This window comes from Budorcas taxicolor, chromosome 1 (genome assembly GCF_023091745.1).
Source record: "Budorcas taxicolor isolate Tak-1 chromosome 1, Takin1.1, whole genome shotgun sequence".
NCBI lineage: Eukaryota > Metazoa > Chordata > Mammalia > Artiodactyla > Bovidae > Budorcas > Budorcas taxicolor.
In genome coordinates, this window is record NC_068910.1 from 201248731 (window position 1) to 201270394 (window position 21664).

A 21664-nucleotide genomic window follows, 5' to 3' on the forward strand; every position below is an offset into this window, starting at 1 on the left:
AATGTACTGAATTAAAGTAATGGTTGCAAGAGTGGAAGTTGGGGTGGGGCTGCTGCCCCTTGAGACACTATAATTAGAAACACTTCTAGGATTTAGGGGATGGAGCTACATACCCCTCAACAAGCAAGACAGTCCCACAGACTGAAGAACTGTCCTCAAGTTACTTTCAAATATCCAAGTGGTCATTCACATAGATAAAAGCCTATTTACAACTAATCCCAGAATTTAGTTTTATAAATCATGAAATATGTTTTGCCATTTAATATACACGTAATTTTCCTGGAATGCATACATCATAAAAACCTCGTGAGAAGTCTGAATTCTCACGGCTTTTCAGAGTATCTGCATTATGTCTGCATTTTCAATGGATATTTTTTAGTGTTTTTTTCTTTCAGTACTTTAAAGCTGTCACTTAGCTGTCTTCTGGCTTGCATGGCTTCTCTGCTGTAACTCTTATCTTTGTTTCTTTGTATAGAATGTTTCTCTTTTCTTTGGTTACTTCAACAGTTTCTCTTAGGAGAAGGAAGTTTGAATTTGATGTCTTATGCAGGTTTTTTAAGTGGCAGGTGTTTAACCTGCTTGGTGTTCTCTAAGTTTCTTGCACCTCCAGTTTGATGTCTGGCATTAATTTCAGAGTAATTCTCGATTATTTCCTCAAATATTTCAACATTTCCTCTGCTCTGTCCTCTTCTGGGATTCCAATTATGCATTTATTTAAATGTGTTAGATAGAATCCCCAAGCTCTTGTTCTTTTTTAAACTCTTTGTGTTTCACTTGGATAATTTCTGGTATCTACAAATTCACTGATTCTTTCTTTGGTTGTGTCAGATCAACTGATGAGCCCAAAGGCATCCTGCAATTCGTTACTATATAGTGAAACTTCTGACATTTCCTTTTGATTCTTTCTTACAGTTTCTATCTTTCAGCTGAAACTACCCACCGGATTTTGTATGCTGTCCACTTTTTGTTTATACCTTTAACATCAATTATAGTCATTTTAAATTCCCTTATCAGATAGAAGCACCTATGTTAGGCAAAGAGTAACCCTGGTGATTGCTCTTTCTCTTGGGAATGTTTTTTGTCTTTTGTATGTCTTGTAATTTTTTGCTCAAAGTGGGACATGTAATAGGACAGCAGAGACAGAGCTAAGTAATTTTTGTGAAGGGAAATGGGAACATCTTTTCTTTGCTGAGTCTTTAGTGCAGGATGTTAGGAGTTGGGCTAAGTTTATGATTCACTGTTGCTATGGTTATCCCGGGAGAAGGGAATGACAACCCACTCCAGTATTCTTGCCTTGGAGAATTCCATGGACAGAGGAGCCTGGTCCATACTCTTTGGTCCATGAGGCTGCAAAGAGTCAGACAGGACTGAGCAACTAATACTTTCACTTTTGTGGTTTTATCCCCACTGTATTACAGGCTTCAAATATCTACAGAACCTGTCTAGGTCGGGAATGGTTTATTAAAGCAATATCTATTTGATTCTTTGCCCTGTGCCTCTCTGCATCATCTTATTCCTCACCCTGCACTATTTTGCAGTTGCTTGTTATTCAGTTTCTTAACTTAGTGGCAGGGAGGTGGGGTTATAGTCTCTGTTGTCCTGATTAAGGTTTAGTCCTAGACATACCTTGTGTCTCTGGATCTCAGAGGTGTAATTTTCCTGTTTCCCCAGGCTGGAATTTGGGGCTTGGTGCCCCTCCCCAAAAAATATGCTCTCCCCAGTTTCTCTTTCCTCAACTCACCAACAAGGCCTGCTGGCAGAGATGCCATTCTCTCTAAAGATTAAGGTTTTTATTCTATAGGAGAGAGACAGAAAGAATCAAGAGTTTTTTGACCCTCCTGAAAACTCTGCTGCTCTTCTCTGGGTCAGCACCACAAGACACTCCCCAGATCTCATTCCAATCTTTCCTAGGAGTACCCAGCAAAGAATGTAGATAAAGAAGTGAGCTCAGCCTTCATCAACTTGTCAGCTATTCAAGCTGAATGCTCTTTATCAGTGCCCAGCTGTGTCTACTGAAGGTGAATGTGAGTTCATACGTACTCTTTCTTTCCTTAAATTTCCGGCCACTGGTTTGCTCTGTGGCCTCAGCAACTTAATAGGTTCAAAAAAAAAAAAACACATGAATTTGAAGTTAGTCCAGTTTTTTTTCTTTTTTTTTTTTTTGATCCTACAGTGGAACCAAAGGCTCTTTTTGTCCCAGGGCCAAAGCCAGAGGTGGTTATACTAACTTATAAACTATTTCAGGGTAGTAAAAGAGCTGTTACAAATTATTTGAAATAAAAAGGAGGTCTTTACTGGGTTTGATAAAGTTGAGAAACACTGACTTAAAGGATCTTTTTGAAAACAACTCCCCTCTAACCACTGATAAGCATTAAGGTAAACATTTAGGCCTAAAACTATCAGTAGCAACAAAATTTTTGATCGTTTATCTGCTTAGATATGCCTCTATTTTTACTAATTTTAAGTATTCAGTCAGAGGATAACGGGAAAGGTATGTGCAACGGAAACCTCAGATTCAAATAGAAGTCGTTTAGGAATATAGCCAAATTAGTTAAAACAGATTTTTAAATTTCAACCATAATTTAGTATCTGCCTCCCTTCTGCAAATGCCAGTATTGTTTCGTTCCACCCAAGTGACCAGCTTCTATTTATTTGTAGATAAAGTTAATTCTTAAAAATAACTCATCCTTTCCATAACTGCATAACTTTTTCCCTTATAACGTTCATATATTTTACTATTTACTACCGCCAGTTTAGAAAAAAGAGGAATATCCATTACCTCCCGGTGGAATACAAATTGTGGTGTTTTTCCATGAACTAGACTATAGAATGTAAAATTCCTACCTCTTAATAACCCTCTGACTCCACTTTTCCTCCACTAATATGTGCCACTTCCTGTTTTCAAACCAAGAGTATAATGTAATATTTCTAAACGAGGATGGGCTTATATTCCATTGTGATATTAACCCCACAAGCCAAGTTTAAAATATAGCTGCTTAAACTGTTTCACATTACATTTAAAATGTTAACATGATCTTACATTATATCTAGTCAAACAATAAAGAACATCTAAAGAACAGTGAAATCAAGTCTTTGGGGACACTCAATTATTAACGAGTTTTTTAAACGTTTTTTCTTTTAAGGGAAGTCGTGTTTCATTTTCCCGTAAACTCACAGAGTACTGGTAATATACCGAACAACTGTAATTTCCTTAGGCTCTGTAGACAGTACATTCAAACTTAGAAATCTGTCAGATCCATTAAGCAAGAAGAAAACACAGTAAGACAATCTTTGGGACAGGTCCTAAAAAAATATTCTGAAATTTAACTTTTCACCTAAGACTCTACACTCCAAGACGCTCAAAATAACTCTACAGTATAACCTCCTTCACAGTGGGCAACACCATCAGGTAGAAGCCCAAGGGGAATCAGGGTCGGACGAAAGGGAAAAGCAGAGTGAGGAACCGAGAAATCACTTACTTCGGGAAACCACTGCCACATTTGGGGAAGACTTCTAATTTTCTCCCCTAAGCAACCTGTAAAGGAAAGTCTCACAAGAGAGGTTACCTTAACACCCTACACAACTTAGGGGAGGACACTTTTTAAGTGTAGAGTCAAATCCGCGTTTAACAGCCACTTCACAAAACGTCAAAGTCCCACTTCACCCATCTAAAGGCCGCATTCAGAGACAAAATTACAGCAGCGGAGGAAAGGCCCCTGTGAATAAGCTCTCTTGCAAAAAGGAAACGCTGAGGAGAGAAAACTTCATTTTGGAAAAGGGAGGGGCTAAAGAAGAAACAACGCGGGTGCTCCCCATTTCCTAACAAAACGAAACAAAGCTAAGCAAATAAAGTTAAAAGTCTATGCAATACTTGGCAGGAAGGAGGGTCACTGACCCACGGAAATAAGACAGGCATCCAGCACGAAGAGCGCGCAGACTAGCAGGATGAAAGGGAATCCGGAGGGCGGAGCCCAGAGGGCTGCAAACCCAAAGGAATAAGGGCTGAGCGGGATAAGGATGTGCAGAGTGCAGTGGGGGGACCGCGGTGGGAAGAAACCCAGAAAACGAGGCGAAAAGAGGGGTGGGACTGAACATGGCAGAGCTCTGGGAGACTGTCACTCAGAACCGCAGGGGGCCAGGCGGGGTGGGGGTGGCGGGGTCCGACTACAGGAACCTGACCAGCAGCCTGGGGGGAGGGTAATCTGCTTTCCCGAACTGCTGGAGGCTGCGGCCCTCCACCACCCTTCCTTCTCCCTGCCCTTGGCGTCCCAAGTCCTCGCAGCGAGGCGAGGGGATAAAGCAAAGCTCCAGAGTCCGGTGCCCGTGGTGATTTACCTTCGCGGGAGGCTGGAAAGGCTCCAGCCCGAGCTCCTCCTGCCGCCGGCTCAGCGTCCAGAGTGGGATGAGGCGTCCTCCGGTCTCCTCCCCTACACCACTTCCCCTTTCCCGGCCGAGGCCCCGTAGCTCCACTGCCGCGGGTTCCTGGTGCCGCGGCGGCGCTGCCTCCCCGCCCCCTCCACCTCCTCCCTCTGCCTCTCAGAGGCTCACTCTGGAGGCCGCCATCTTCGCTCAGGCTGTGAGGATCGCGCTCCAGTACGCCTGCGTCGCCCCTGCCCAGAGTGTCACGAGACCCAGTCAGCTGATTTCAGTTCTTCCGCCTCCTGCTCCACCCTCTCACATGCATTTCTCCGCCCTCCGCGTCGTAATCGCCTGCTTGCCAAGAGATTCCGCGTTCAGCCGGCTGGCTGGTAGACACGCCCTCCTCCCCAAACGCAGTTGAGACAGGCGCAGAATGTCCAGAAGGATAGTGGGAGGAAGAGTCCACGCCCCGAGCGAAGGGAATTTGCATCTCAGCCTGTGGCTTTGAGTCCTGCTTGTGATCGCTGTGCGGGACAGGTTATGCACTCTTAATCTCGTGAAGTGTTGTTTTAAAGCATTTACCCAGTCTTGACTTGAAATGCCATGGAGTATCCCCGAGAAGATCTATACTCCGTTTGCTGGATTGAGAGCCAGCAGTTTCGCTAGCTACTGAGACTGGCAGAAGACAGCTGAAAAGGGTTTAAATATGGCTTGGTTTGGAAAGTCACAGAGACGAAAGCTTCGGAAATACAGGCGGCCTTTTGCTGCTGGGAGTGCCAGAAAAATAATACTGATAGCTCCCATTTATTGCTAATCACGTGTCAAGGGGTTTGCTTAGTTAATCCTCAACACTGTGAGGAAATATTCTGTTTTGCAGATAAACTGAGGCCCCTCTCCAAAGTAGGGGACTCAAGGAATCTGACTCCAAAGTTTGTGCCTTCTCTATTATCTCCGTAATGTATGTGGAAGCTGGAAGAGAGGAATAGGGTTAAAGAAAAGACACAGTAGCGTGTGTTACCTGTGGATAACGGTATGATTAAATTCACTCTCCACTCCCAGTCTGGGATCTAGAGACCGCAGTTCAAAAACAACTTAAAGTTAGCCTAGTTATTTTTTATCCAACACTGCAAATTTTAAAACTCTTAGAGAAACTTCAAACGATAGCTGATGTACGTGGCTAGCATGGATGCATTATTTTATGAGGGTTAAAGGTCTCTGATAAGAGGTTTGATATTCACAGAGCAGTCCTGAGATAGTATTGGCCTTTGAGTGGCTGACTCATTTTTAGAGATGGCAATTACAGGATGGAAAACGCAGGCAATGGTTTTACAGATTTTTCTTTCCTGATTGTTTTGACCTTTTGCCCTACCTTGAGGTTGGAAGAAACTGCTTTTATCTTTACAGTAGACTTTCCTGTATTGTGACAGTAAGATAAGGTACATCTCAGACCGTTCAGTTCAGTCCCTCAGTCGTGTCTGACTCTTTGCAACACCATGAATTGCAGCACGCCAGGCCTCCCTGTCCATCACCAACTCCCGGACTTCACTCCGACTCACGTCCACTGAGTCGGTGATACCATCCAGCCATCTCACCCTCTGTCGTCCCCTTCTCTTCCTGTCCCCAATCCCTCCCAGCATCAGAGTCTTTTCCAATGAGTCAACTCTTTGCATTAGATGGCCAAATACTGGAGTTTCAGCTTTAGCATCATTCCTCCGAAGAATACCCAGGACTGATCTCCATTAGAATGGACTGGTTGGATCTCCTTACAGTCCAAGGGACTCTCAAGATCTTTTCCAACACCACAGTTAAAAAGCATCCATTCTTCGGTGCTCAGCTTTCTTCACAGTCCAACTCTCACATCCATACATGACCACAGGAAAAACCATAGCCTTGACTAGATGGACCTTAGTCAGCAAAGTAATGTCTCTGCTTTTTAATATGCTGTCTAGGTTGGTCATAACTTTCCTTCCAAGGAGTAAGAGTCTTTTAATTTCATGGCTGCAATCACCATCTGCAGTGATTCTGGAGCCCCAAGAAATAAAGTCTGACACTGTTTCCACTGTTTCCCCATCTATTTCCCATGAAGTGATGGGACCAGATGCCATGAGCTTAGTTTTCTGAATGTTGAGCTTTAAGCCAACTTTTTCACTCTCCTCTTTCACTTTCATCAAGAGGCTTTTTAGCTCCTTTTCACTTTCTGCCATAAGGGTGGTGTCATCTGCATATCTGAGGTTATTGATATTTCTCCTGGCAATCTTGATTCCAGCTGTGCTTCTTCCAGCCGAGTGTTTCTCATGATGTACTCTGCATATAAGTTAAATAAGCAGGGTGACAATATACAGCCTTGACATACTCCTCATACATACGAACCTCATTCCATAGTTCATCGGGCACTCTATCTATCAGATGTAGGCCCTTAAATCTATTTCTCACTTCCACTGTATAATCATAAGGGATTTGATTTAGGTCATACCTGAATGGTCTAGTGGTTTTCCCTCCTTTCTTCAATTTAAGTCTGAATTTGGTAATAAGGAGTTCATGACCTGAGCCACAGTCAGCTCCTGGTCTTGTTTTTGCTGACTGTATAGAGCTTCTCCATCTTTGGCTGCAAAGAATATAATCAATCTGGTTTTGGTGTTGACCATCTGGTGATGTCCATGTGTAGAGTCTTCTCTTGTGTTGTTGGAAGAGGGTGTTTGCTATGACCAGTGCATTATCTTGGCAAAACTCTATTAGTCTTTGCCCTGCTTCATTCCGCATTCCAAGGCCAAATTTGCCTGTTACTCCAGGTGTTTCTTGACTTCCTACTTTTGCATTCCAGTCCCCTATAATGAAAAGGACATCTTTTTGGGGTGTTAGTTCTAAAAGGTCTTGTAGGTCTTCATAAAACCATTCAACTTCAGCTTCTTCAGCGTTACTGGCTGGAGCATAGACTTGGATAACTGTGATATTGAACGGTTTGCCTTGGAGACGAACAGAGATCATTCTGTCATTTTTGAGATTGCATCCAAGTACAGCATTTCAGAGTCTTTTGTTGACCATGATGGCTACTCCATTTCTTCTGAGGGATTCCTGCCCGCAGTAGTAGATATAATGGTCATCTGAGTTAAATTCACCCATTCCAGTCCATTTTAGTTTGCTGATTCCTAGAATGTCGGGAGCTATCCCACATTGAAGGTCAGGAACCGCAGTGGTAAGGAGATACCCCTCGTCCAAGGTAAGGAGCAGCAGCTGTGCTTTGCTGGAGCAGCCGTGAAGAGTTACCCCACGCCCAAGGTAAGAGAAACCCAAGTAAGATGGTAGGTGTTGCAAGAGGGCATTTGAGGGCAGACACACTGAAACCATACTCACAGAAAACTAGTCAATCTAATCAGACTAGGACCACAGCCTTGTCTAACTCAATGAAACCAAGCCATGCCTGTGGGGCAACCCAGGATGGGCGGGTCATGGTGGAGAGGTCTGACAGAGCATGGTCCACTGGAGAAGGGAATGGCAAGCCACTTCAGTATTCTTGCCTTGAGAACCCCATGAACAGTATGAAAAGACAAAATGATAGGATACCAAAAGAGGAACTCCCAGGTCATTAGGTGCCCAATATGCTACTGGAGATCAGTGGAGAAATAACTCCAGAAAGAATAAAGGGATATAATGGTCATCTGAGTTAAATTCACCCATTCCAGTCCATTTTAGTTTGCTGATTCCTAGAATGTCGATGTTTTCTATTACCACCTCCTGTTTGACCACTTCCAATTTGCCTTGATCCATGGACCTAACATTCCATGTTCCTGTGCAATACTGCTCTTTACAGCATCAGACCTTGCTTCTATCACCAGTCACATCCCCAACTGGGTATTGTTTTTGCTTTGGCTCCATCTCTTCATTCTTTCTGGAGTTATTTCTTCACTGATCTCCAGTAGCATATTGGGCACCTACTGACCTGAGGAGTTCCTCTTTCAGTATCCTATCATTTTGTTTTTTCTTACTGTTCATGAGGTTCTCAAGGCAAGAATACTGAAGTGATTTGCCATTACATCTAAGAGGTGGTAATAGGAATAGGTGGTTGGTTGCAGGAAGACTGTTACAGGATGGAACTAAGATCTGCTGGCTGCGGTGTGCAGTAAAGGTAATCTACTGACATCAGGTTTGGGGAAAAGAAAATGCAGTGTTTATTGTAGGTATCAACTAAGGAGTGCAGGTCTCTAATCCTCAGAAGACCTGAATTGTCCTATGGCTTTCAAGGAAAGATTTTTAAAGACAGCGTGAGGGAGAGAATTGCTGGGTGTGTGATTGGCTCAGGGACATTTTTTTGATTGTTTGGTGGTGAGGCAATCAGGAGTCAACATCATCAACCTCCTGATTCCAGTCAGTCTGGGGTCCACATGCTGGTAGGCAGTGTACAGTTAACTTCTTCTACCTGGTGGAAGTTTCAGTACCTGCAAAACAGCTCAAAAGGGTGTGGCTCACAATACTAACTATAGCCCTTGGGGGGTTAGTCGCTAAATCGTGTCTGACTCTTGCAACCCCGTGGACTGTAGCCTGCCAGGCTCCTCTGTCCATGGGATTCTCCAGGCAAGATTACTGAAGTGGGTTGCCATTTCCTTCTCCAGGGGATCTTCCCAACCCAGGAACTGAACCCTGGTCTCCTGCACTGCAGGCAAAGTCTTTACCAACTGAGCTACAAGGGAACAAAAGCTCCTTGGCTTTGTTTAATGGCTAGACTATGTCTGATTGACCATTTTCCTTTTCTTCTGCATTTACTGACCTGATTAAGTTTATTCCTTGAAACTCTGGCAAACCCTAGGAAGCTGAAGGGGTTTTTGTTTGTTTGTTGTACAAGCAAGGCCCAGGCGAGAAAGAAATTCCCTGGCAGCTCAGTAGGTAGGACTCTGTGCTTCCACACTGCAGGGAGCACGAGTTTGATCCCTGGTTGGGGAACTAAGATCCCACATGCCATGTGACCAAAGGAGAACAAAGGAGGAAATTAGAGAACATGAGGGACAGGGAATCTGTCCCAGGAAGGCTCCATAGGCTCTGTTTGGTTACAACTGGACCTAAAATAGAGTAGGAAGGGAGAAAGTGGAAGGGAGAAGGTAAAAGCAATAGGACTGCTGAGTTAAGGGGCCTTCTTGGCTTATCCCAGGAAAACAGAAATTTGTGTTTTTGTAGCATCTTACAGGTTACAAAGACTTCCTATAATCCCAGAAGTAGATTTTGGGTGTATTATTTTTATCTTATAGAGGAAAAAAGCCAGGAGAATCTAAGAAACTTGCCCAAAGTGAACTAACTCCTAAAGATTTGAGCCAAGATTTAGTTACAGGACTAGTTACATCAAGGCCAGTAAACTATTATTCCTCCACACTCTCTCTGTTCAATATTTGGGACAAATAAAATCCATACTTGGAGTTAGGAGGAGCCTTAGACAGTGACTTTCCCCTTCCCTTGCCCTGTCCAGCCCCTCAGCTGTAGAGCAAATTTCCCTCCCTCCCAAAAAATTTTTTTCTTTGTAGTTTTAAAAACCACTGTCTTTGTATTCAGCCAGCTTGCCCTCCGTTTCATGAGTAGTTTTTCGTTGTTTGCCTGTTCCTCTTCTGTGACATCCCTTTTAAGTATTTGCCAGTATAACATGTCAACTTAAGAAATGGTCACAACCCAAAAGTTGAGACTCATGTCACACACTAGCACAATAATACTCAGAATTCTCCAAGGGAGGCTTCATCAGTACATGAACCAAGAATTTCCAGATGCTGAAGCTTGATTTAGAAAAAGCAGAGGAACCAGAGATCAAATTGCCAACATTCGCTGAATCATAAAAAAAATGCAAGAGAATTCCAGAAGAACATTTACTTCTGCTTCACTGACTATGCTAAAGCCTTTGGGATCACAACAAACTGTGGAAAATCCTTGAAGAGATGGGAAATACCTGACCACCTTACTTGTCTCCTGAGAAATCGGTATGCCGGTCAATAAGCAACAGTTAGAACAGGGCATGGAACAACAGACCGGTTCCAAATTGGGAAAGAAGTATGTTAGGCTGTACATTGTCACCCTGCTTATTTAACTTATATGTAGAGTGCATCATGTGAAATGCTGGACTGAAAAAACACAAGCTGGAGTCAAGAGTGCCAGGAGAAATATCAATAACCTCAGATACACAGATGACACCACCCTGTAGCCATGAAAATAAAAGACGCTTGCTCCTTGGAAGAAAAGCTGTGAGAAACTTAGACTGCATCTTAGAAAGCAGAGACATTATTTTGCCAACAAAGGTCCGTCTAGTCAGAGCTCTAGTTTTTCCGGTAGTCACGTATGGATGTGAGAGTGGGACCATAAAGAAAACTGATGCTTTTGAACTATGGTGTTGGAGAAGACTCTTGAGGGCCCCTTGGACTGCAAGGAGATCCAACCAGTCAATCCTAAAGGAAATCAGTCCTGAATATTAATTGGAAGGACCGATGCTGAAGCTGAAATTCCAATACTTTGGTCTCCTGATGCAAAGAATTGATTCCTTGGGAAAAAAAAAACCCTGATGCTGGGAAAGATTGAAGGCAGGAGGAGAAGGGGACGACAGAGGATGAGATGGTTGGATGGCATCACTGAATCAATGGACATGAGTTTGAGCAAGCTCTGGGAGTTGGTGATGGACAAGGAAATCTGACGTGCTGCATCGGGTTGCAAAGAGTTGGAGGTGACTGAGCGACAGAACTGAACTGAACTGAAAGGTTGAGAGTTTTGTTTAATTTGGTGGGAATTTGGGGGACTTCAAACCCAGGAGATAGCATTTCAAGTGACACTGAGAAAACTACTCCAAGGAGGAAAGGAAAGGACCCAGGTTATATAGAAGTTTTGCAACAAAGAGCAGATAGTCTGAACATCAAAAGATTGTTGTTAATTAAAGAAAACCAGATATCATAAGTTAAGGGATTTAGCACTTTTCTATGTATGAGAAGATGCAAGAGTCTGGACTCACTGAAATCATTCCTTTCATATGTATCTCAGCTATCCTCAGCCAGTATCCAATGATTTTCACATCCTGAGCTCTCTTGGGGCTCACCATAGGAAGTGGCTGCAGCCTGATGGCTCTTGGATCACAGGTATTCACCCCATGAGTGCCTTTAGGGCTTACCAGCTCACCTTGGGCAGAAATTTCTGATGACTGTGACATCCTTGTTTATTGAAAAGGCAGGAAATATTTCATGACTCAAGAAAATCCTATCTGCCCCCCTCTCCTCTGCTTACTGGGCTTCCCTGGTGGCTCAGATTGTAGAAAATCCACCTGCAATGCAGGACACCTGGGTTCAATCCCTGGGTTAGGAAGATCCCCTGGAGGAGGGCATGGCAACCCACTCCAGTATTCTTGCCTGGAGAATACCCATGGACAGAGGAGCCAGCAGGCTACAGTCCATAGGGTCACAAAGAGTTGGACACAACTGAGTGACTAAGCACACATATACCAGGCAATGGCACCCCACTCCAGTACTCTTGCCTGGAAAATCCCATGGACGGAGGAGCCCGGTAAGCTGCAGTCCATGGGTCGTTAGGAGTTGGACACGACTGAGCGGCTTCATTTTCACTTTTCACTTTCATGCATTGGAGAAGGAAATGGCAACCCACTCCAGTATTCTTGCCTGGAGGATCCCAGGGATGGGGGATCCTGGTGGGCTGCCATCTATGGGGTCGCACAGAGTGGGACACGACTGAAGCGACTTAGTAGCAGCAGCAGCATACCTCTGCTTATTACCTCTCTGATTAACCGTCCTGGCCTCAAACTCTGATTTTTAGAAGCTGTATTCACTGCTCCTTACAGGATGTGATTTCAAGCCTTTTCACAATTCCCCTGGTTGTTCTTAATTGATTTGCACAAGTTAGTCGGTATACTCAAAACACTAGAACCAAGCAGCAGAGGCAAGGAAGGTAGGAGGACTTACCTCTTCTTTCCCTATTCTTCTGTTAAATGAGGTCCCACTGCCAGCCATTTTTTAAAGGAGTGACCCATATAAGCATGACCTTCAAACTTCTCTTTCTGGATTACTCTTTTTTAAAAATTATTTATTTATTTGGCTGTACCAGGTCTCACTTGCATGTGGGATCTTAGTTCCCTGACCAGGGATGAAATCCAGGCCCAATACATTGGGAGCTTGGAGTCTTGGACACTGGATTACCAGAAAATCCCTGGATTTATCTTTTTATTCAGAATATAAGTTTACACAAGATTTTCTGATACTTTCATAGTGTACACATATCAAGTTTACAAATTATACGAAATATACTTAAAGCATTTCACAGCTTTTTTGATATCAGTAGCTTTTATCAGTGGTATACGTTACTGTACAAGGCAGGGGAGGTTTAAGATTTTAGACATGAGACAAACACCTGCTTATCAAGCTCCCTATTGCTGTTAAATGGACCTGCCTAATTATATCAAAGCCCAGATCCTAAATGAATCCCTAAGAACTTTATATAAGTATATTCAACTGTTTCCAACATAGCAACCTATCCCCAAGCTGCTGAATACTTGAAATAAAGTTAAAATACCAGATCTAATATGAAAAAATCTAAAATATTACATTTAAAATTTTGTTGATTACATGTTGAAATAATATTTTAGATAAGTATTCAGTTAAAAGAAGACATTATTAAAATTAACTTCACTTTTTTAAAAATGTAGCTACTAGAAAATGTAAAATTATATATATGGTTCCTGTTAAACATCTCTTAGAAGATGCTGCTTAGAAGATCTTGTGCAGACACAGTTAGAAAATACTTTCCAGTTGAGCTGGCAAGCTTGAAAGTCCTACAGAATCATTTTCTATTGGACTTCATTTTTTTGTTGTTCTTTTTTAAAAGTTTATTTTATTGAAGTATAGTTGATTAACAGTGCTGTATTAATTTCTGCTGTATGCAAAGTAGTTCATATATATATATTCTTTTTCATTTGATTAATTATAGGATATTGATGAAATACGGTTGGACCTTGTTGTTTATCCATTCTACACATACTAGTTTGCATCTGCTAATACCAAACTCCCCATCCTTCCCCCCACCCACCCTTGAGAACCACAAGTCTCTTCTCTATACCTGTGAGTCTGTTTCTGCTTTGTAAATAAGTTCATTTGTGTCATATTTTAGATTCCACATATATGTGATATCATATGGTATTTGTCTTCTCTTTCTGACTTACTTCACTTAGTATGATAATCTGTGGTGGACTTGACTTTAATTTCTTATGTGGTTGTTGTTTGTCTCCTGTAGTTTTTCTCAAGCTTTATCTCTCTGCATATATTTAGTTTTTTTTCTGTTTCTGTATACATGAAACACATGTTTCTTGCTTTCATTAGACTTGAAATTATTGACAAGATTGGCAAATTATGACATGGGAATTCATATGTGTACAGTTTACAGAGCAGAATTTGCCACCCTGAAATGTGTCTCTTTGGCGTATTGTTTTACGCTGGCTATTTTCTGAGAAACAGCACACATCAGAAGTGCTCTGAAAACCAATAATACTTGCACTTTTGTGAGAAACATTACATTTGTAAGGGAAATCTCCGTTTGAAACAGCATCTTCCTCCCTGACCCTGGAAGAAGAGGTTTACCAAATCTTTTAAAACTCTTATCAATAGAGTAAGCAATGACTTAAGTCTGTAACAAAATCACCCTCATTTATTGTGCTTTTTCCTGCAACCTTTCTTAACTGACTTTCCCTACCTGACTTTTTTTTGTTTTTAGCTGAAGATGTTATTTAAAATATAAGAGCTTTGGCCATTTTGAGAGATTATTCAGTTTTCCTAGGTCTCTCTCATATATACCATGTTATTAAACGTTGATTTTCTCCTGTTAATTTGCCTTATGTTATTTAATTTTAATCATCCAGAAGAATCTAGAAAAATGAAGGAAAATTTCTTCCTCCTCAGCATCTCCAATCAATTACAGGAAATAATCTAGTTTAGACCATATTATCAGAGTTGGGTAAAGAGGGAAAATATAATACCTGTTCTATGGTTTAACAATTTGAAACCATTAATGAAATATTAACTGATTAAGGAAAAGTCCTTTCTATGTCCTTTTCTCTTGTTAAAATTAACCCCAGGGCTTCCCTGTTGGCTCAGTGGTAAAGAGTCTGCCTACCAATGCGGGAGACATGGGTTTGACCCCTGATCTGGGAGGATCCCACCTGCTGTGGAGCAACAGAGCCGGTGCAACTACAACTATTGAGCCTGTGCTCTAGAGCCTGGGAACTGCAAGCACTGAATCCACGTGCCACAACTACTGAAGCCTGGGTGCCCTAGAGCTCGTGCCTCACAACAAGAGAAGTCACACGCTGCGACTCAGCCTCCGCTCCCCACAACTAGAGAAAAGCCCATGAGCAGCAAAGACCCAGCACAGCCAAAACAAATAAATAAAATTATTTTAAAAATTAACCCCAGCTCTCTTTTTGCACTATATGGTTACCAAACTTAACCTGGGTCCACTCACCTGCTGTGCAGCAAAGCCAATCTACTGACTTTAGGTTGTGGTAAAGGATAGTATGGCCTTTTGCAGCATGTCAAAAAAGGAGAATAAGCAAGTAATAATGCTCAAAAGAGCCAAATTTCTAATCGCTTTCAGGGTAATGTTTTTAAAGGCAACATTTGGTGCAGGGTGAATGATTTTCTTCCTGTTGGTTGGTGGTAAGGTAACAAGTGATGTTTCAGAAATCTTAGTCATTGACCTGCTGGTTCCAACTGTTAGGGAAAGCACACTGACTGAAACCGCCCACCCTGGCCAGGCACTATAGTAACCATTTGCATGAGTTGTTTTACGACAGGAGGTCCTGGTAAGGAACATGGAACTAATAAGCAACCACCAACTGGAAGAGTTCAGGAAAGGTCAAAAGGAGACACCACATGTCTGACCACTTCCCAGAATCCTTCTCTCTGGCATCCATCTTGGCTGAACAACGTGTGCACCACCAGGAAGGACTCTAAGTCAGAATGATTGGCCAGAGACAACCTGGAAACTAATCCCATCACCATAAAACCCAAGACTGCGAGGCATGTGGCAGAGCAGTGCTCCTGGGTTTTGTTTCCATACTGTTCTCAGCCCAGGCACCCTTTCCCAATACAATCTCTTGCTTTGTCAGAACATGTGTCTCCTCAGACAATTCATTTTTTGCTGTTAGACAAGAGCCCAGTTTCAGGCCCTGGAAGGGGTCCCCCTTCCTGCCACAAAACGTCTGCCCTCTGTGTATTTGTGATCAGCATGTAGTCACCATCCTTCAGCTGTGTGGTAGCCTTAGCTTTTACAGAAAAACTCAAAGATATGCATCAAATTGTTATGTATATTCCTTGAGGAGGAACTAGGACTCTGTTTTATTGCTGAACTATTGTTTAAGCTGTCATTACTTTTCCTGTTTGACTGCTTTTCTTTTATTTCTGTATTCCTTCATTTCTCTAATTAGTAACTGCTTTAGTCTGCTGTTTGGAATTCAGGGAAAGGCTAGGAGACAAAAGCCTTTTTCTACAAATAAGAAAGGGAAGACCCCTTAGGGTCCCACTCAGTTCCAATATAAGGACTTTCCAATTCAGTATTCTTGCTAGTTAATCCAAAATCTTCCCATATTACCAGATATGAGAAAAATCTAAATCCTTACATATTTTTTTTTTCTGTAGAGGATTTTGAAGTGAGCAAGTTTCTGAACCCATTGTGAAATTACTAAATTTACATATTCTTAGCCATCTGCACTTGAAGGAAATATAAGGTGGTAAAAAAACTAAGGTAAGTCCCTTATCCTCTGTAAAAGATTAATAATGCAAGCTTCAGTTAAATAGAGTTAGGAGACCAAAACGGGGAACTCTCCCTCACTGTGATGATAGCAGACCTCAAGAGGAAGAAAGACTCCTTTTATTTTCCTGGCAAGGACTCGACCAACGAAAAGCCATGGGCATATTGTTTACTATAGCCTGTCCAACTTCCTTTTTTCCTGTATAAAGCATTCTCCTTCCCTTGCCATGTGGGGGAAATTGCACGTGGCTCACCATGGTTGCAGACCCAGAATTGCAATTCTCAACAGATCCCAAATAAACCCATCTTTTCTGGATAAATACCTGGCAGCTCATTTCTTTCAGGTTAACATCTCTTTGAGTCTCAGTTCTGTTATCTGTAAACTAGGGATATTGATACTTACCTTGGCAAACTGTAGTGAGAGTTAAGTAACATTGGAGCCTCTGCTTACTCACCACCCAATAACTTAGTTTCCTCACCAAATGTAAGGTAACCTCAGAGTCTCCAGCTGGTATGTATTATACTTGATCTTGAGTTTCCTTGACTCACCATAACAATATAAATAGACGTTTTAAAAATATTTATTTATTGGGTGTACTGGTTGAGGCATGTGGAATCCTTTTTGTTGCAGCATGGGGAATCTTTAATTGCAGCATGTGGCGTCTAGTTCTCTGGTCAGACCCAGGTCTGGGATCAAACCCAGGTCCCCTGCTTTGGGAGGGTGGAATCTTAGCTACTGGACCATCAGGGAAGTTCCTATAGACATTTAGAGTATTGTTCAAAAAAGCGGGGAGGCTTGTGTTCATTCTTGACAGCCATACTTGTATAGTTACAGCATGAAAAATTGTAAAATAATTCATGCCAAAAGGATGTCATTATTCCTTTATTTCTTACAAAATAACATAGAGTCAACTTGCTAAAGTCATATACATGAAAGTTAACAATGCAAAATGACTTAAATGTATGAGTATTTGTCTTTACAGTATAATATTTGAGAAAACAAAATAGGAAAAGCAGTACGTCAAGACTGTATATTGTCACCCTGCTTATTTAACTTATATGCAGAGTACATCATGAGAAACGCTGGGCTGGAGGAAGCACAAGCTGGAATCAAGGTTGCCGGGAGAAATATCAATAACCTCAGATATGCAGATGACACCACCCTTATGGCAGAAAGTGAAGAGGAACTAAAGAGCCTCTTGATGAAAGTGAAAGGGGAGAGTGAAAAAAACTAGCTTAAAATTCAACATTCAGGAAACTAAGCTCATGGCATCTGGTCCCATCACTTCATGGGAAATAGATGGAGAAACAGTGGAAACAGTGTCAGACTTTATTATTTTGGGCTCCAAAATCACTGCAGATTGTAATTGCAGCCATGAAATTAAAAGATGCTTACTCCTTGGAAGGAAAGTTATGACCAACCTAGACAGCATATTAAAAAGCAAAAACATTACTTTGCCAACAAAGGTCCATCTAGTCAAGGCTATGGTTTTTCCTGTGGTCATGTATGGATGTGAGAGTTGGACTGTGAAGAAGGCTGAGCACCACAGAATTGATGCTTTTGAACTGTGGTGTTGGAGAAGACTCTTGAGAGTCCCCTGGACTTCAAGGAGATCCAACCAGTCCATTCTGAAGGAGATCAGCCCTGGGATTTCTTTGGAAGGAATGATGCTGAAGCTGAAACTCCAGTACTTTGGCCACCTCATGCAAAGAGTTGACTCATTGGAAAAGACTCTGATGCTGGGAGGGATTGGGGGCAGGAGGAGAAGGGGACGACAGAGGATGAGATGGCTGGATGGCATCACTGACTTGGTGGATGTGAGTCTGAGTGAACTCCGGGAGTTGGTGATGGACAGGAAGGCCTGGTGTGCTGCGATTCATGGGGTAGCAAAGAGTTGGACACGACTGAGTGACTGAACTGAACTGAACTGAATGGGACCAGATGCCATGAACTTAGTTTTCTGAATGTTGAGCTTTAAGCCAGCTTTTTCACTCTCCTCTTCCACTTTCATCAAGAGGCTCTTTAGTTCCTCTTCACTTTCTGCCATAAGGGTGGTGTCATCTGCATATCTGAGGTTATTGATATTTCTCCCAGCAATCTTGATTCCAGCTTGTGCTTCCTCCAGCCCAGCATTTCTCATGATGTACTCTGCATATAAGTTAAATAAGCAGGGTGACAATATGCAGCCTTGACATACTCCTTTTCCTATTTGGAACCAGTCTGTTGTTCCATGTCCAGTTCTAACTGTTGCTTCCTGACCTGCATACAGGTTTCTCAAAAGACAGGTCAAGTGGTCTGGTATTCCCATCTCTTTCAGAATTTTCCACAGTTTATTGGGATCCACACAGTCAAAGGCTTTGGCATAGTCAATAAAGCAGAAATAGATGTTTTTCTGGAACTCTCTTGCTTTTTCCATGATTCAGCAGATGTTGGCAATTTAATCTCTGGTTCCTCTGCCTTTTCTAAAACCAGTTCATGGTTCATGTATAATCAATGTAAAGCAAAATAAAAGGCAACTATTAATACAATTTGAAAAATATCTTACTAATACAGAAGTAACTTACTTTTGTTAGTTGTTCTAGTCACTGCAGCCACCAGATTTCAAAAAAATGTTACAGTTACTTTGGGTCTGTTGCAGACCTGCCTGTCCAACAACCTTTGAGAATTGAAAGCAGCCTACTGTACTAGGAAAAAACAGTAGTTTCCTTAAGGCAAGTAAGGTACCAATTTTTTCCCTATACGTTCTGACAATGTATTCACTCACTTAGGAACATATATTTTTTCTTTTATCATTGCTCTATCTTGTAAATGTTCAATTCCCAATTCTACCACTTAGTAGCTACTTAACCTTTGAATCTTAATTCCTTATTATTGAGATAAAAGTAATATACATATCAACTACAGTTGTTTTGAGAATTAAGAGTCAAAATATTCTAATGATGAATCAATATTAGTTAATGTTATAAATGTATATAATAGAAGAGTCAAGCTCATCAACTCAAAGATGGGATAAAGGAGAGGGAGGTGGTTTAAATGAGCCAAATCTTCAACTTTCAAAACAGGAGTAAATTAATACTATTTAAAAACCCGTAAAGAAGGGCAAAAGGAAACTAACCTTTAGTAAGCACCATTCATGTTCCAAAAGTGTTAACTTCCTCTCTTCCTTATATAGTTTTTACTCTCTTAATTCTAATTTGAATTCAAAAGCAAATTCAAAAACTCTAATTTACTCTCCTTAATTCCAAAAATAAATCATGTAACATTTGGGGGCAGTGTTGGATTACACAAGTTTAAACAAATATTAGATTACCAGCAAAAGAAATGTTCCCCTCACCCCCACCAAAGGGGGAAAAAAAAAACTTGGAAAAGACTTTCCAGCCAATGTCTCATTTTTAAAAATTAGAATAATAAGCACGGGGAAAATCAGAATTTTGTTGAATTTTCTTTATTTCTTTCATGAGTGTAAAATTGAAGACCTCTAATTTTTAATGGGGTTCCTCCAGGGGCTCAGAGGTTAAAAAAAATCTGCCTGCAATGTAGGGCATCTGGGTTTGATCCCTGGGTCAGGGAGATCCCCTGAAGTAGGGCATGGCAACCCTCTAGTATTTTTGCCTGAAGAATACCATGGACAGAGGTAGCCTGGAGGGCTGTAATCCATGGGGTCGCAAGGAGTCAAACATATTTGTTTAGGGCTTTCCTGGTGACTCAGTTGTAAAGAATCCTTGAGTTTGGGTTGGGAAGATCCCCTGGAGAAGGAAATGGCAGCCCATTCCAGTATTCTTGCCTGGGAAATTCCATGAACAGAAGGGCCTGGCAGGTTACAGTCCATAGGGTTGCAACAGACTCAGACACAATTTAACAGCTAAACAACAACAGCAACATATTTTTTAAATATAACTATTTGGAAAATAGGAGTTGAGATAGGCATGAGAGATCAAAAGAGAGTTACAGGGAGGGCATTCCTGTGTGTCAGGGATTTCCCATAAGCTCTACTCTGTGCTACAACCTACTGGTACGTGTTTTGTACAGATGGGGAAAGTCTTCAAGTTTCAGAGAGCTTATGGGACCTGCCCACAGTCTCCCAATTAAGTAAGTGCTAGTTAGAATTTTAGCTGGAACATATATTCACCTGGAAACAAAGTCCAAGATTTTCTAAGAATAATCAATGCCTGTTTTTATTTGCAGGTGAAATGGTGTACTTTGAGCCAATGGAATAGACAAATTAGATTTTCTTCTGCTGCTTCTGTATTCCTTAGGAAATTTAAGATTTTCTGCTATGACCAGAATACAAACTATGTAGTAACGATCATTGCTATCAGCAGGTGGAGGAAAACAAGCCTACGGGGGTCACAGGTGATTTTAGGAGAATTACAATATATTAAATACTGATTTCCACCAGAGAGAAAATGTATACAGTAATAGCTTTTTAGAAGTTTGAGAGTTAAGTTTTTCCTGAGGATTATTAACATTTCTACACTGAGGAATTTCCAACAGGAATTTCTCACTGTAAGCTTAGTTTATGACCCAACAGAATTTTTCAAAAATCATATAGATAGGTTGGATTAAAGAAGTCTTTGAAAACACTTTACCACATCATTAAATCATCCTTACCTTTTAGACATATATTTTCTCTAATATGTATTTCATTAACCTATGTGACTACATGTCCGTATCAATTATTGGAAAACTATGTAACTATTAGAAAACTTTTTTTCTATATTTCTATATGTTAAACAGTTTGAGATTTTTTTTACAAATACTAAAACGAAATCATTTTCATTCCTAAATTTATATTTCTCTCAGCAACCAAACTGGTTCTAAAACAAACAAGTTTTGCAAAAATGCCCCTGATGAATAATAATAGTGAGAAGTCAAAAAAGATGATGGTTCCTCAGAACAAGTAACATGTGCAAATCATTAATTTTAGCACTTTATCTTCCAAATTATTAATTCCTTATTAAGATTTTCTATACTCTCTCAAATGACCAAGAAAAAGATACTCTAGTTAACTCAGAATTCTGGTTAATTTTGCGCCAGTTTTCAAAGAAGTTTTATATGTCATATATCATCCTATCATATCTATTGTTTATTGAGTAGTTACTTTGCATACTGTGCTAAGGACTTCAATGCATCATCTCATTTAATTTTCAACACAACCATGTAAAATAAGATGTTATTTTAATCCTTATTTTATAGGTAAGGAGCCCAAGACTTTAGAGAAGTTATTTAGCTTTCCCAGTGTCTTTTCCCCAGAAAGTCAGTCACAGAGCCTTTAAAGGTCTCTTGGATCTTAAAGTCTGTGCTCTAAACTACTTACACTTCATTTAACATACAAGTTCTACTAGCCATGGTCACCTCTTTCTTTGCTCATGCAGAAGTTACTTCTGGGTATGGTTCTACTAAAAATTTATATTAGGGATTTTTAAATGAAAGAAAGACAAATAATGTAACTCTTTCACATTTTTAAATACTTTTTCTCAACATAGAAGGCCTTGACTAGTGTTTTACTCTTAGCAATGTCAATTTTATAAAACTATATTTTAT

General features: G+C 41.0%; 1 protein-coding gene across 1 annotated transcript in view; it reads right to left on the reverse strand.

The window, feature by feature from the left end:
* The window catches only part of DNAJC13 (DnaJ heat shock protein family (Hsp40) member C13), a 157620-nt gene extending 153192 nt beyond the window's left edge, over positions 1 to 4428 (reverse strand). Inside the window, exon 1 of the mRNA XM_052656719.1 lies at positions 4336 to 4428. The gene's annotated coding sequence lies outside the window, so the exon portion shown is untranslated. The remainder of the gene's footprint in view (positions 1 to 4335) is intronic.
* Positions 4429 to 21664: the final 17236 nt, after the last annotated feature.